Here is a 15020-nt window from a genome sequence, read left to right as displayed (position 1 = left end):
GGAGGTTGTTCCAGTCTCCATGGAATTCTTACACTTTATTATTCCTTTTAGCATAATAGTATTCCATCACCAACATATACCACAATTTGTTCAGCCATTCTCCAATTGAAGGGCATCCCCTCATTTTCCAATTTTTGGCCATCAAGTGAATATTTTAAACAAGTTCCCAGGGATTTCTTAAATACCTGCTTTGTTTTCTGAGGCGAGAATGGAGACTGTAAGGAGGCACTGGAATATGAAGGAAATTTCCTCAATAGAAATTAAGTGGTTTTTAAATTGGAGGCACTATTTTTTTTAACCTATACTTTCTATCCTAATAACAACCCTAAGGACAAGGTGTAGACAAATGGGTTTAAGCGACTTGCCTGGGGTCACACTGCTAAAAAGTGTCTGAGGCCACATTTAAACCCAGGTCCTTCTGACTCTAGGCCTGGCCATTTATCTACTGTGTAGGGGTACTTTCAATAGAAATTGAAGAACATTTCAGGTATAATTCAGCTCATGTTCCATACTATAAAAACTGCGAGAGTGATACTCTCTTGCTTGAAACTAGGAATTTCCTTCATTATAGTACCTTACTTACCCTTTCCCAGTGTGGGTTCCCTCCTTACTGTCCTTCAGAAATATGATTCTTCTTGACTTTGGAACCTCTTTTATGCTGTTGGTGGCATTGAATGAAAATGTGATAACATTTATTAACAAGTTGCTTTTAGTAATAACTTTCAGCTTAAGATTTATTATGTAGCAATTAGGTCTACCATATTGCTAGGTACTAAACATCTTAGAGTATTTGTTTGACTACTTGTTATACCTCTTTTAATGGGTATTATGGTAGATAACAAATTTGGTGGTTGGTAAATGTTTCTGCCTGTAACATAAATATCATTTTGAACTGCTTGTTTAGTGCAGTACAAAAAGCATTCAAGAACCCATAAAGGAGTTGATTTTATTAGATATATCATTTTGTAGGGTTAGGGACATATTTTCTGCCAGAATATTTGTATTAAAATAATAAAGGTAAAAGGATGGTGGAACTGCCATATAAGGTTAGTTAATAGTTAACTAAAATACTGTTTTTAAGATTCTTTTTCAATGTAATAACAATTTAAGAGTGTGCTTCACTGATATTCATGGGGAAACTGTGGTTATGGTTTATTAACTGTATGAAATGTTTGAAACTTTATAAGGTATACCCAAAGAAATGATTTTATGCTGTCATTTAAAATAATGTAAAGTGAGAATCTTACTATATGTTATTTAGAAGAAACATATTTGAGGCAGGGTGACACACAGATTAAAGGTAAAAAGCTGGAGCAGAATTTATTATGCATCATGTAAAGTAAAAAAAAATTGCAGTAGCAATCGTGATATCAGACTAAATAAATATTTATTTATAAAAATTGATCTGACTAAAAGAGATGAGGAAGGAAATTATATCTTCCTAAAAGGTACTATAAACAATGAAGTAATATCAATAATAAACAGATTTCTAATAGATAGTAAAACTCTCCTAGTGGGGGACCTCAATCTTCCCCTACGTAAAGGGTGAATATTATGGTTGAGACTGAAAAAAATCTAAATTTAAATGGTTGCCAAGGGAAATCCCAAATAATAAAATACCCAAGTCAGCTGCCAAATTTTTATGGTGATTTAATTACAACAGGAGGAAGAAAACATTAGAGGGAGAGAGAGGGAGAGAGGAAGAGAATGAAAGGAGTTTAACTCAGAACCACTCTGGCTCAGGCTGAGCCAAAGCGGGTGTTAAGGCCTTGGAAAGCCAAGGCAGAGAAAAGGGATCAGTCCTCATCACTCACGTGACCAGTCTGAAGGAAAGCTGTCTGTGGGGCTCCTCCAAGCTCAAGCTCCAGGATCGAACTGAACTCAGCCCTCCCCACAGGAAGTCCCGAGAACTCTAGAGTCTGTTCTCTACCTCACTTCTTCCGTCTCACATGTGCCAATAGTGGCTCAAGATTGACTGAGGACCGCCCAGAGGTCTGTCCTTTGCACATGTCTGTTGAAGGGTATCGCCTCAGATAATTACATCTTGAGTTTAATGCAGACCTTCCTAATCTTTTTAAACTAAGAAGGGAGGAGAAATGTAGTTTCCAAGACCTGGTTCTGTCATTCCAAGTATCTCTATTGTTATTGATCAGGAAATAGCTAAATCAGATCTTCAAAAGAATGGTCGGATTAGGGTGGAATAGTTTTGAAATTCACACTTATCAGAATTAGGTAAATTGAACCAAAAATAAATAAGAAAGAAGTAAGAGAAGTGAAGGTAATGTTAGAAAAATTGGAGTTAATATATATCTGGAGAAAATTGAATAGACTAGAGATAAAAAGGAATATACCTTTTCAGCAGCACTTGACTGACTGTACTAGGGCATAAAAACATTGCAAACAAATGCAGAAAGCAGATATGATAAATGCAACTTTTTCAGATCATTATGATAAAAATTATAATTAATAAGGGCTCATGGAGAGGCAAACTTAAAATTAGTTAGAAACTACATACTCTAGCTGGGTCAAAAAACAAATCATAGAAACAATTATAGGTTTCATTGCAGAGAATGACAGTGAAGGGACAACATATCAAAACCTATGGGATATAGCCAAAGCAGAACTCATGGGAAAATTTATATCCCTGAGTTCCTATATCAACAAAATAGAGAGGGAAGAGATCAATGAATTAGGCTTTCAACTTAAAAAATTAGAAAAGACCTACTTCAGGGTAAACATGGCAGCAGTCTAGATGCAGGACTCTTCCTTTCCTCACCACTTACTGATACAGACTACCTCAAAAAGCCAAAAAAAACCCAAACCCAAATTCATATGAACAAAGGGACTCTACAGTAGGGCTCAGCATTGAAGGTATGTGGGATTTGGGCATTTCCACACCATAAGGGGGTGAAAAGTTTCCAACAAAACATGAGCTGATCCACCCTCCCCCGCCCAACCTAAGGAGCCAGAGTCAGAGCCTTAAACCTTACTCTCAGTGAAATCAGTTCTGTGAGGGAAGAGCATCTAGATCCATTGGGGTATTGCATTCTATCTTACCCTAGAGGAAAAGTAAGAAGGGAAAACTAAGGGGAGTAGGGGGGTAGGGAGAACAAAAAGGAAGGGAAAGAGAGGGGAAAGATAACTTAACAGACTCTGAAAAAATAAGAAGGGAACAAAAAGGGAGGGGGCAGAAAGGGAAGTTTATTAAGGGTGGGGATTAGGGGGACTGATTAAAAGCAAACCACTGGTTTAAAAGGATATAGCAAAAGAAGAAAGGACAGAACTAGGAGAATATATCAAAATTCTGGGGAATACACAAGTGGCAATCATAACTTTGAACATGAATGTGATGAACTCACCCATAAAACGGAAACAAATAGGAGAGTGGATTAGAAATCCAAATCCTACCATATGTTGTCTGCAAGAAACACTTGAGGCGGGTAGGCACTCACAAGGTTAGAATTAAAGGTTGGAGCAAAACCTATTGGGCCTCAACTGATAGACAGAAGATAGGAGTTGCAATCATGGTATCTGACAAAGCCAAAGTAAAACTAGATGTGATTAAAAGGGATAGAGAAGGTAATTACATCCTGATAAAAGGCAGTATAGAAAATGAGGAAATATCAGTAATCAACATGTATGCACCAAATGGTAGCATTCAAATTTCTAAAGGAGAAACTAGTAGAGTTGAAGGAGGAAATAGATAGTAAAACTATACTAGTGGGAGACCTGAACTTACCACTATCAAATTTAGATAAATCAAATAGATAAATAAGAAAGCAGTAAGAGATGTGAATGAAATCTTAGAAAAATTAGAGTTAATAGATATATGGAAAAAAAATAATAAATAGGGACAAAAAGGAATACACCTTCTTTTCAGACACACATGGTACATTCACAAAGATTGACCATGTACTGGGGCATAAAAACATGGCAAACTTAGAAAAGCAGAAATAATAAATGTAACCTTTTCAGCTCATAATGCAATAAAAATAATAATCAATAAGGGTACATGGAGAGGCAAATCAAAAATTAATTGGAAATTAAATAACATGATTCTCCAAAATTGGTTAGAAAACAAATCATAGAAACAATTAATAATTTCATTGAAAAAAATTACAATGATGAGACATCCCTTCAAAATCCATGGGATGGAGTCAAAGCAGTACTCAGGGGGAAATTTATATCCTTGAGTTCATATATTAACAAATTAGGGAGGGCAGAGGTCAATGAATTGGACGTGCAAATCAAAAAACTTGAAAGCGAACAAATCAAAAATCTCCAGATCAAAACTATGAAAAAGAACACTATCCATAACATTCAGAGGAAAAACTGGGAGTAGAAACACCAAAGAAAAACAACTGCTTGATTACATGGGTCAAGGGGAATATGATTGGGAATGTAGACTCTAAATGAACATCCTAGTGCAAACATCAACAACATGGAAATAGGTTCTGATCAAGGACACATGTAATACCCAGTGGAATTGTGCGTGGTGTGAATTTTAGATTTACTCCACCATGCTTAGTCTAACAAAACAGGAATGTCTACACCCCTACTTAAGGATTAAGTGTTGAGAAGGATGGGCTATGACAGACATGGGCTAGCAAATGACAAATCAGAAACAACTGACAGACCCCCTGGGCTGTCCTAAGTCAAGCTTAACCATTGGTACATGTGAGACACAGGAAGTGATGTAAAAATGGTCTATATATTTCACATCACTTCCTCTCTCCGGACTCTTTTCGTGGAGAGGTAGCTTGGGCTCTGGTAGCAGAGAGGTGCCTGCTGGCAGCGTCTTGAGCATCTTGGCATCTTGGCGTGGCTGCAGCTATTGTCCAGTATTGGAGGTTAGCGTCCTTGATACAATACTGGGAGAAGCTTAGAAGCCTAGTTCAGGTGAGGTATCTTCACTGAGCTCTCTCAGAGTTTAGGCTGCTTCTTCTTTTTCCTCCTTTAGTTTTCCTAAAAACTCCATCCTCTTAGGAGGCCCCTCATCTTGGAGGAGGCCTCATAGCTGGAAGGTCTCTGAACTCCCCTTGGCTCAGGCTAGGCCAGAGAAATCCTATACCCTTTTCCCTGTCTCTTCTTCTTAATTCCTTCCCGCTATATTAATTAAACCACCATAAAATTTCCAAACTAACCTGAGTATTTTATTTGGGATTTGAATTAATCCCTGGTTACCAATTAAATGTATAATCAGTCTCAACCCTACATTTACCCTTATAGTGGGCTACGGGAAGGATGGGGGTAGGGGAGGGAGGGATAGTATATGATTCTTGTAACCAAGGAATAATGTTCTAATTTGACTACATAAAATTAAAAAAAAAAAAGAAAAGAAAAGGCTTCATCTGACAAAAAGATATATATATATATATATATAAAACCATGTTTTGTTTGTTTCTACTTATCAGTTCTTTCTCTGGAGGTGGATATATGTGAGTCATTCTTCAATCTTTTTGTTTCTGTATATAATACTCTTTTGATTGTACTCCTTTTAAAATTAGTTTGATAGGGGGAGGGGAGGGAAAGAATATGAATTTTGTAACCATGGAAAAATATTCTAAATTAACTAATTAAATAAGATTTCCAAAAATCTAAAAAAAATAAAAATAGCCCAAAAAAGCATATTTGTTTTATATTTTATATAAAGAATATTTATGTTAGTACATATTTACATATTTTAAAATAAACTGTAAACAACATGGAAAAAATAAAATAAAATTAGTTTGACTAAAAATAATTAGAAAAAAAACAAATTAAAATCTCCAGATAAAAACTAAATTGGAAATCCTAAAAATTAAATGAGAAATTAATAAAATTGAAAGTAAAAGAACTATTGAACTAATAATAAATAGAACTAGGAGCTGGTACTTTGAAAAAATAATAAAATAAAGTACTGGTAAATAATAAAAAATGAAGAAGAGAAACAAATTAAGTTTCAAAAATGAAAAGGGCAATCTTACCTCTTATGAAGAGGAAATTAAGACAATTATGAAGAGCTACTTTGCCCAATTATATAGCAATAAGTATGACAATTTAGGTGAAATGGGTGAATATTTTACAAAAATATAAAATGCCTAGATTAACAAAATAGGAAATAGAATACTTAAATAATCCCATCTCAGAAAAAGAAATTGAATAAGCTGTCAAGGAACTCTCTAAGGAAAAATCCCCAGGGCCACATGGATTCACAAGTGAATTCTATTAAACATTTAAAGATCAACCAATCCCAAAACTTCACAAACAATTTGACAAAATAAGCAAATAAGCCTTACCAAAGTCTTTTATGGCATAAATTTGGTACTGATTCCCAAGCCAAGAAGACCAAAAACAGATAAAGAAAACTACAGACAATCTCCTTAATGTACATAGATGCAAAAATCTTAAATAAAATACTAGCAAAGAGACTACAGTAACTCTTCACAAGGATTATTCACTATGACCAGGTGGGGTTTATACCAGGAAAGCAAGGCTGGTTTAATATTAGGAAAACCATCTGCATAATTGACCATATCAATAACCAAACTAACAAATCACATAATCATCTCCATAGATGCAGAAAAAGCCTTTTATAAACTACAACACCCATTCCTACTAAGAACACTAGAATGTATAGGAATAGAAGTATAAAAAGGAATTGTTTATTCCTTTTTTTAATTTAATGGGGGGACTTTGAGGTCCTCTTACCATAGAGATGTGTAGGGATTGACCAGCCCACAGTGACAGGAAGTAGGAACCAGGGAGCATCAGCTGTAGGCTGTTAGTTACTAACAATTAGGAGATCTAGTTGCAGACACTTAGGGCTGGCAATTGCAGGGAAGTTGGTTGCTGGTTGTGAGTTGATCATTGTTTGGTTTGTTTGCTGTTAGTGTGAGTTGGTGTTTAGTTGTGGGAATAGAAAGGCAGGCCTGAGCTTACTGAGAGAGCTTTTGCCTTTCACCTTTAAAGGGCTTTTTGCCTCTGGAATCTGTAGGAAAGGGTTTCTAGCAGGGCATAGCAATGCAAGCTGGCAGCCTGGGATGGTACAAGATCAAGATTCCACAGAGCTTGACTGGGTCAGGATTCTAAGGCAGTTGGAAAGTCTTTTTTTTTCTCTTAAGCTAGTCAGACTGGAAGGTTTGCCTAGTGATCTCCCTGAAGAAACCATGAGGAACTGCCAAGGACTTTGGATTATCAAATAAGGTTGAGTGAGTGTTCCCTTTCACATTGGTAGACAATGTGAATGGTGAGAACCTTCTCCCTTTTTGGACCTTGTGAGGACACTACATCTTGACTGGGTTGTCTGACCCAACCACCTGGAGTTTGTGAGAATGTAGCCCTGTGGACATTACTAACCCCCTATAGTTTTAGTTAAGTTAAGGTTTAATTAAGTTTAATACCAGAGTGGGTTAATAGAAGTAGTACTTCCCTAAATCCCCTTCAATTCCCTTTATCCTTTTAATTAAATATACCTCTTATTTATTTTATTAGTGTTATCTCCTGTTACCCTTCCCTGAAACCTTTCCCTAAAACAGCTTTTAATATAACACTTTTGGCTGAGCAGCTAGGTAAACTTGGGGAAATCTGTTAGAGAGCAAAGGGGTAGTTACAGGCTATCTGGAAGATTCTATTCTCACTCCCAGCAGTTGGTACCTTCCAGGGGAGTGAACACAGAATTCTCTGACTGGCTGAGTATTTAAACTTTAAAAGGCCCAAAGGCCCATGTGCTAGGCCACCATTTTGTTTTGTTGTTGATTTTTTAATTGAATTTTTTTGTTTTTCTGTTCTTGGGTGTTAATATAATCAAAATGGATAATAATATAACATTCTGTGTCATATAGTAACATCATATACACTATTGATGTCATGTCAGCAGACATGGCCAATGCTGTATTGTTGTTCCTATGGGAGTGTATACTATATATCCCTTATGTAATTTTTATCATGTTAACCCAATAGTATTATATGTTTATTGAATATGAGTGGATGGAGCCATTTATGGAAATAACTATACGATCTGTCATAGCACATCTACCTTTGATTTGTTTATGCTTATTTTGTGTCATATGAATATAAATTTGTTTTGTTTTGGTTTTTTTGGTGTTGGATATAAAGTAAATGCTGTTGTATTGTGGTTTACTAAGGACTCTGAAATGAAGCTAATGATGATGATTATGAAGGAAAAGATAGAGGCTATAGAGATATGCATGAAAGAAAGAATGATTCTAACAAATGATTTTGGGAATGATGTAAAGGATAATGATGGCAAAAGTAAGAATTTATCTAGATTACAACGGGAAGAGGCAGAACACAATAAAAATCAGGCCTCACTTTTTCCATTAAGGCATATACCTGCTGTAACTGATGATGAAATTTATAAAGACAAATAAGTTGTTTACACCAGAGAATTTAGACTCAATTAAGCATAGAACTTCATCATTTACTGAAGAACCAAATAAGGTTGTAAGGGAATTTCAAAGAGCAATACACATTTTGGTGATTTTAATTTATTGATGAAAGAATTATTGAAGAAACATGAGAGAAATAAGTTTATTGATGAGACGAGAAATGATCCATTATTGACCCTGTGGCCAGAAAAATTTCAAAATGTTGATATGAATAATACAGATGATTATGAACAGATAAAAGAGGCCAGAAAGTCAATCATGTATGTCATGAAGAGGCACACAAAAAGACCAAATTCCTGGTCTAAATTTGAAAATATTAAACAAAAAATTAATGAAACACCTACAGACTGTTTGGAATGAATCACAGATGCAGCTGAACTCTTTTTAGGTCTAGATATTTTAGAGGAAGGAACTATTAATCATATTAAAGAGAATTTTTGTGAAAAATGAAATTCCTAAGATCAAATTGTTTTTCAAAAATAATTGTCTTGATTGGGAAGAAACTAGAGGAATTGAGAGAAGAAAAAAAGCAATGTATTTGCATATTGATAATGAGGACAAATATGATGAAAGAGATAATGTAGTAAGACATTTGAAAAGAAAATGAGAGAAGCTGATTTAAAAGCAAAGGAAAGTGAGATTAAGGGAGTAAAAGCAGTAGCTGCTTTAAGATCTGTGCAGCCTAGAAATAACAACAATAACTATAGGCCTAGTGAAAGAAGATCAGGTCCTAGGAGATGTTTCCTTTGTGACAGAATTAGACATCTGTACAGGGATTGCAGGTTCAGAAACCAATTCAGAAAGCAATTAGACAATACAATAATAACAAGTGGAACAATAAACAATAATAAGAGGGTATAACAATAATGACAACCAGAATAGAGGTTTTAATCAGTGCCAAAATGCCTGCTTCCAGGGCCAACAAGCACTAGATCTTGCAATAATGCAATCTTGGGTAAATTCAGGAGCTAGACTGAAAGCCAGCCAGGTAGTAAAAGGTGACCAGAGTAAGGGAGCTTATAGCTTATATGTAATTTAAGCATATGTAAGCTTGGATTGACAGGAAATGACTTGAGTTTGTACTGATGTTACTGTGTTTGCACCAGTTCTTGTAACCTTGAAACCTCCAAACAGTACTGAACCCTATGTTTCTGTAACTATTGGGTATCAGACATACGATCTTTTGGTAGATACTAGAGCCAGTAAATCAGTTTTGCAAAGTCTTCCTAAAGATTGTAACGCTATTGGTACTATGGAAGTGATTGGAGCTACTGGAAAACCAGAGACAGTAGGAAAATTACCACTTAAAATGATAACTTTAGGTCGTCCTTTATCTGTGAAGCATGCATTTCTTTGTATGCCAGACTGCCCTATGAATCTTCTTGGTAGGGATTTACTGTGTAAATTGCGAGCAACAATTCAATGTACTGACACTGGGGATATATCTTTACAACTCCCAGAAGAATCTCTAAAAGCTTTTCCATTGCTGTTCTTAGATTCATTCAGTACAGAGAATGAGTTGGATTACATCTATCCTATTCCTGAGGATATCCCTGGAGATTTGTGGTCAACGTCTTCCACAGATGTAGGTCTATTGAAATCAGCTACTCCAGTAAGGGTGAGAACCAATGAAGGACCAGTTCCTTGTGTACCTCAAAATCCCTTGAGTAAAGAAGCAATAGATGATATCAGATCTATCATTGAGTCCCTAATTCAACAAGGGATCATAATACCGTGCTTCTCGGAATATAATACACCTATATTTCCGATAAAAAAAAAAGCCAAAGCTAGATCAAAATGGCAAAATCGGAGCTGTAAACGATCATGAAATAAAGACACATTCTATAGTACCAAGCCCAGCTGCTATAATCTCTTCCAGAACGTTTGAGTTCTTTCTGAATCTTAAAGGGTTGATCAATAAATTTTGGAACCCGTTTCTTCAGGGAATCAAGCTCCTGGGTTATAAACTGTCTGTGCACCTTTTGATTTTAACACCCCAGTTGTACTTGATAACTTAGTGTTAGCCTTTGTTTTCTTTGCTTTTCTCTCTTTCTCTTTGGGTGCACTATCTGTCTGGCCATTGTTCTTATCCTTAATCTGGACTAGCCCTTTTGCCTTGATAAATTCTTCAAATATGTTCTTAATAACATTTTTCAAGTTAGTATCCACCACCATTATCTTTGTTGCCTTTTGGGGATTTCCACTTCTCGTGTTGACTGATGGATCTCTTCTTTCTTCCATGTTATGTAGTGATGCATGCTATTTCCCTAATATGTGAAATTACTTTTGTTTTATTATTTCAACATACTCAGTCTTACATATAAGTCTCATTTTTGATCTGTCCTCTTCTTATATAAACAAATTTACAAAGTTCAAAGTCTTAGCTGTCCATTTCAGCTTTTTTTGTTTGTTTGTTTCTTGTCTCTAGCAGCTTTTCTTGATGCTTTTCCTCTGGGCTGGTTTAAAATCTTTTCCTTTGGGATGCTTTTCCTCTGGGTTGATTTTCCTCTGGACTGGAAAGTTGTCTCGAACATTGGGTCACTATTATTTCTTTGTGGTGTACTTTTTATGTTAATTAGTTTTTGTTTTCATTTCTCAACACCATCTGATGTCTAATTATCTTCTATGTCTGTTATAGTGATGTTGAACTTTTTCTGGTTTCATGTGGGAACAGTGAAACCATGAGTCTTTCCCTGCAACTTTTATAGCTGTTGGGGTAGTAAGCAATACTTCATGTGGTCCAGTCCATTTTATGTCTGTAGCCAATTTTCTATTGAAATTTTTTAAGTATACTATGTCTCCTGGTTTGATGTTGTACAAATTGTAATCCAGGGGTACTGTTTGTTGTATCAAGCCCATTTCATGCAACTCTGCTATTCTTGTTTGTAAAGCTTGTATATATTTTATTAATTGACAATCCAACAAATATCATCTGCTATGGGGATAAGTTAGAAACCTTCCCAATAAGATCAGAAGTGAAGCAAGGATGCCCATTATCACCACTATTATTTAGTATTGAATTAGAAATGCTAGCCGTAGCAATTACAGAAGAAAAAAATTGAAGGAATTAAAATAGGCAAGGAGGAAACTAAACTATCATTCTTTGTAGATGATGTGATGGGATACTTAAAGAATCCTAGAAAATCAACTAAAAAGCTAGTAGAAATAATAATTTCAGCAAAATTTCAGGATACAAAATAAACACAAATCATTAGCATTTCTATATATTTCCAATAGAAATCAGCAGCAAGAGTGAGAAAGAGAAACTCCATTTATAATCATTCTAGCCAATATAAAATATTTGGGAGTCTATCTGCCAAGACAAACTTGGGTATTATATGAATACAACTACAAAACACTTTTCACACAAATAAAACTAGGTCTAAACAATTGGGAAAATATTCATTGTTCCTGGGTAGGATTAGCTAATATAATAAAAATTACAATCCTACCTAAACTAATTTACTTACGCCGTGCCTTTCAAACTACCAAAAAACTTTTTTTATAGAATTAGAAAAAATTATAACAAAGTTCATCTGGAAGAACAAAAGATTAAGAATATCAAGGAAACTAATGAAAAAAATAAATGGGAAGCATGGAGGCCTAGCAGTACCAGATCTCAAACTGTACTATAAAGCAGTCATCATCAAAACAATATGGTACTGGCTAAGAGATAGAAGGGTGGATCAATGGAATAGACTTGGGGTAAACAACCTCAGCAAGCTAGTATTTGATAAACTCAAAGAGCTTTTGGAACAAGAGTTCACTTTGACAAAAACTGCTGAGAAAATTAGAAAACCGTATGGGAAAAATTGGATTTAAATCAACATCTTATACCCTATACCAAGATAAATTCAAAATGGGTAAATGACTTAAATATAAAGAGAGAAATCATAAATAAATTCAGTGAACATAGATTGGTATACTTCATAATAGATGTTTTGTTTAGTAGATGATGTTTTGGAGGTATATTTGATGGTATACTTGATATCTATTGGATCAGGTAGTTATCTTCTTTTGCCTAACCTCCTCCCTTTTGTACCTCCCTCTTCAGAAGCCTTTCAGCCTCCCTTCCCCCCTTTAGTCTCCTTCAAGTCACTCAGTGTGAGCTGTGAGGTTTCCATGAAATAGTTCTTAATCTTCTTTGTCAAACAAGGGATTTATTTGGGGAAGACAGACAGGGATGGAGGATAGAGGTAAGAAGGATGGGATATCCCTATTCTCTACAGTGAGTGTTAGGTTGGAGGATATTGAGAGAAATGGCAATTCAGTCACTAGCATGAAACAGAGCCAGTCAGAGAGAGATCTATTGTCCTTTTTCTTCTGCCTTCAATTTAGCCAGGCCACCTCCAACTTGATTATCCCAAGTCCCAGAGATAAAAGCAGCTTCTTCCTTCAGTCAGCCAAAAAGCCCAAAAACCAGAAAAAGTCCAGCAGTTGGCTTGGCTCCAAACTGCTTTTCCCGCTCACATTCCAAAAGGAATCTTCATTTGACTGATAGCTGACCCATCTCCAGCTTCTGTCCTTTGCATGCATTTTCTTATAGTTTTTATCTTCTCCACAACCTGTCAGATCTATGGGAAATGAAAGCATTTAAGACCAAGCAGGAGACAGAGAACACTGTAAAATAGAAAATGAATAATTTTATTAAATTAAAAAGGTTTTGTACAAACAAAGCCAATGCAGTCAAAATTAGAAGGGAAGCAACAAACTAGTGTGGAAGAGAGAAAGTGGAAAGTGTACCATTTAAAATTAGTTTCTCTGCTAAAAGTATTATATTTTATGGAGGTTTATTAAAGATTAAGAATTAAAGAAAATACAAAATAAGAAAGCATGTGTCTAGTCCCAGAGAACCCATTCACAACCACTCACATCTTGTCTACTAGGTAGAGAGCCATGCGTACTAAGAAGCGGAAGTAGGAAGAGAGACTCAGTAGGCTTTACAGCCAGTTTAAATAGAAATTTTTTATCTCGCCCAGCTGGGAATCTCAGTGAGATTAGAGAGCATCCTGAGAACTAGAGCAAGGATTTCTGGGGATTGAAGTCTGGGGTTCAAATCTCCATTTTTACATAAGCATGAAAAAGGCAGAAGCAGAGGCTGATGACCTGTCAGTCAAACAAAAGTTCTATTTGGAATGTTACCAGGAGGAGCCGTTGGAAGGAAAGGAGCAAACCAACTGAAGAGTTATGTCTTTTAACCTGGAAGACAGACAGGAGGTGGTCTTGTAACTGAAGGCAGAAGAAAGGACAATAGTCCAGATATCTCTCTGACTTGCTCTGTTGATGATAGTGATTGAACCTCCAGACCTATCAGACATTTCTCCATTTGAACTATATTTCAACATCCTCCAACCTAAGGTTCACTGTACCCTATTACCTCCATTCTCTATCGTTTCCTGTCTTCCCACATAAACCTCTTACTTAAGGTAAAAGAAGATAAAGAATATTTCATTTGAAACATCATAAACTCACCCTGAGTGATTTAGAAAGAAGATGAAGAGGGGGCAGCTGAGTGGTTTGGTGGATTGAGAGCCAGGCCTAGAGACAGGAGGTCCTAGGTTCAAATCTGGCCTCAGACACTTCCCAGCTGTGTGACCTTGGGCAAGTCACTTAATTCCCATTGCCTAGTCCTTACCACTCTTCTGCCTTGGAGCCAATACACAGTATTGACTCCAGGATGGAAGGTAAGGTTTAAAAAAAAGAAAGAAAGAAAAGAAAGAAGAAAAAGAAGAAGAAAAGGGGAGGGAAGCTGAAGAGGCTGAAGAGAGGGAGGAAACAGGAGGAAGGGAGGGTAGACAGACAAGAGAAAGAAGATAACTGCCTGATCTATAGTTATCAATTACCAATCAAATATAGACCCTTATTATTTACTACACTAGGGGAAAAAAATTATAACAAAATTCTCTAAGAAAGGTCTAAGTTCCCAAATATGTAAGGAACTAAGTAAAATGTACAAGAAATCAAACCATTCCCAATTGACAAATGGTCAAAGGATATAAATAGGCAGTTTTCAGATGAAGAAATCAAAACTATCAATAATCACATGAAACTATGTTTTGAATTCTTCTTGATTAGAAAAAATGCAAATCAAAACAACTCTAAGTTACCACCTCACACCTAGCAGACTGGCCAATGTGACAACAAAGGAAAGTGATAAATGTTAGAAGTGATGTGACAAAATTGGGACACTAATGCATTACTGGTGGAGTTTTGAATTGGTCCAACCATTCTGGAGAGCAATTTGGAATTATGCCCAAGGGACTTTAAAAGACTGCCTACCCTTTGACCCAGCCATACCACTGCTGGGTTTGTACCCCAAAGAGATAATAAGGAAAAAAACTTGTACAAAAATATTCATAGCCACATTCTTTGTGGTGGCCAAAAATTGGAAAATAAAGGGGTGTACCTCCATTGGAGTATAGAATATTATTGTGCAGTAAAGAATGATAAATGCCTGATTTCTATGAGCTGGAAAGACCTCCATGAACTGGTGCAGAGTAAAATGAGCAGAACCAAGAGAACATTGTACATAGAAACTGAAACTTATGTAATCAACTTTGTAATGCAATGATCCAGGACAATCCTGAGGGTCTTAAGAGAAAGAACTCTGGAAGTAGAAATGCAGAAGAA

At 35.9% G+C, this 15020-nt stretch overlaps 1 protein-coding gene across 2 annotated transcripts in view; it reads left to right on the top strand.

Annotated features, from left to right (window-relative positions):
* Positions 1-15020, top strand: part of AP1AR (adaptor related protein complex 1 associated regulatory protein) — a 47779-nt gene that overhangs the window by 12087 nt on the left and 20672 nt on the right. The gene's annotated exons all lie outside the window — the stretch shown is intronic.

The sequence above is a fragment of the Monodelphis domestica genome, chromosome 6 (assembly GCF_027887165.1).
Source record: "Monodelphis domestica isolate mMonDom1 chromosome 6, mMonDom1.pri, whole genome shotgun sequence".
NCBI lineage: Eukaryota > Metazoa > Chordata > Mammalia > Didelphimorphia > Didelphidae > Monodelphis > Monodelphis domestica.
Note: the sequence above shows the minus strand (reverse complement) of the source record. Positions and strands in the feature narration are given on the sequence as shown.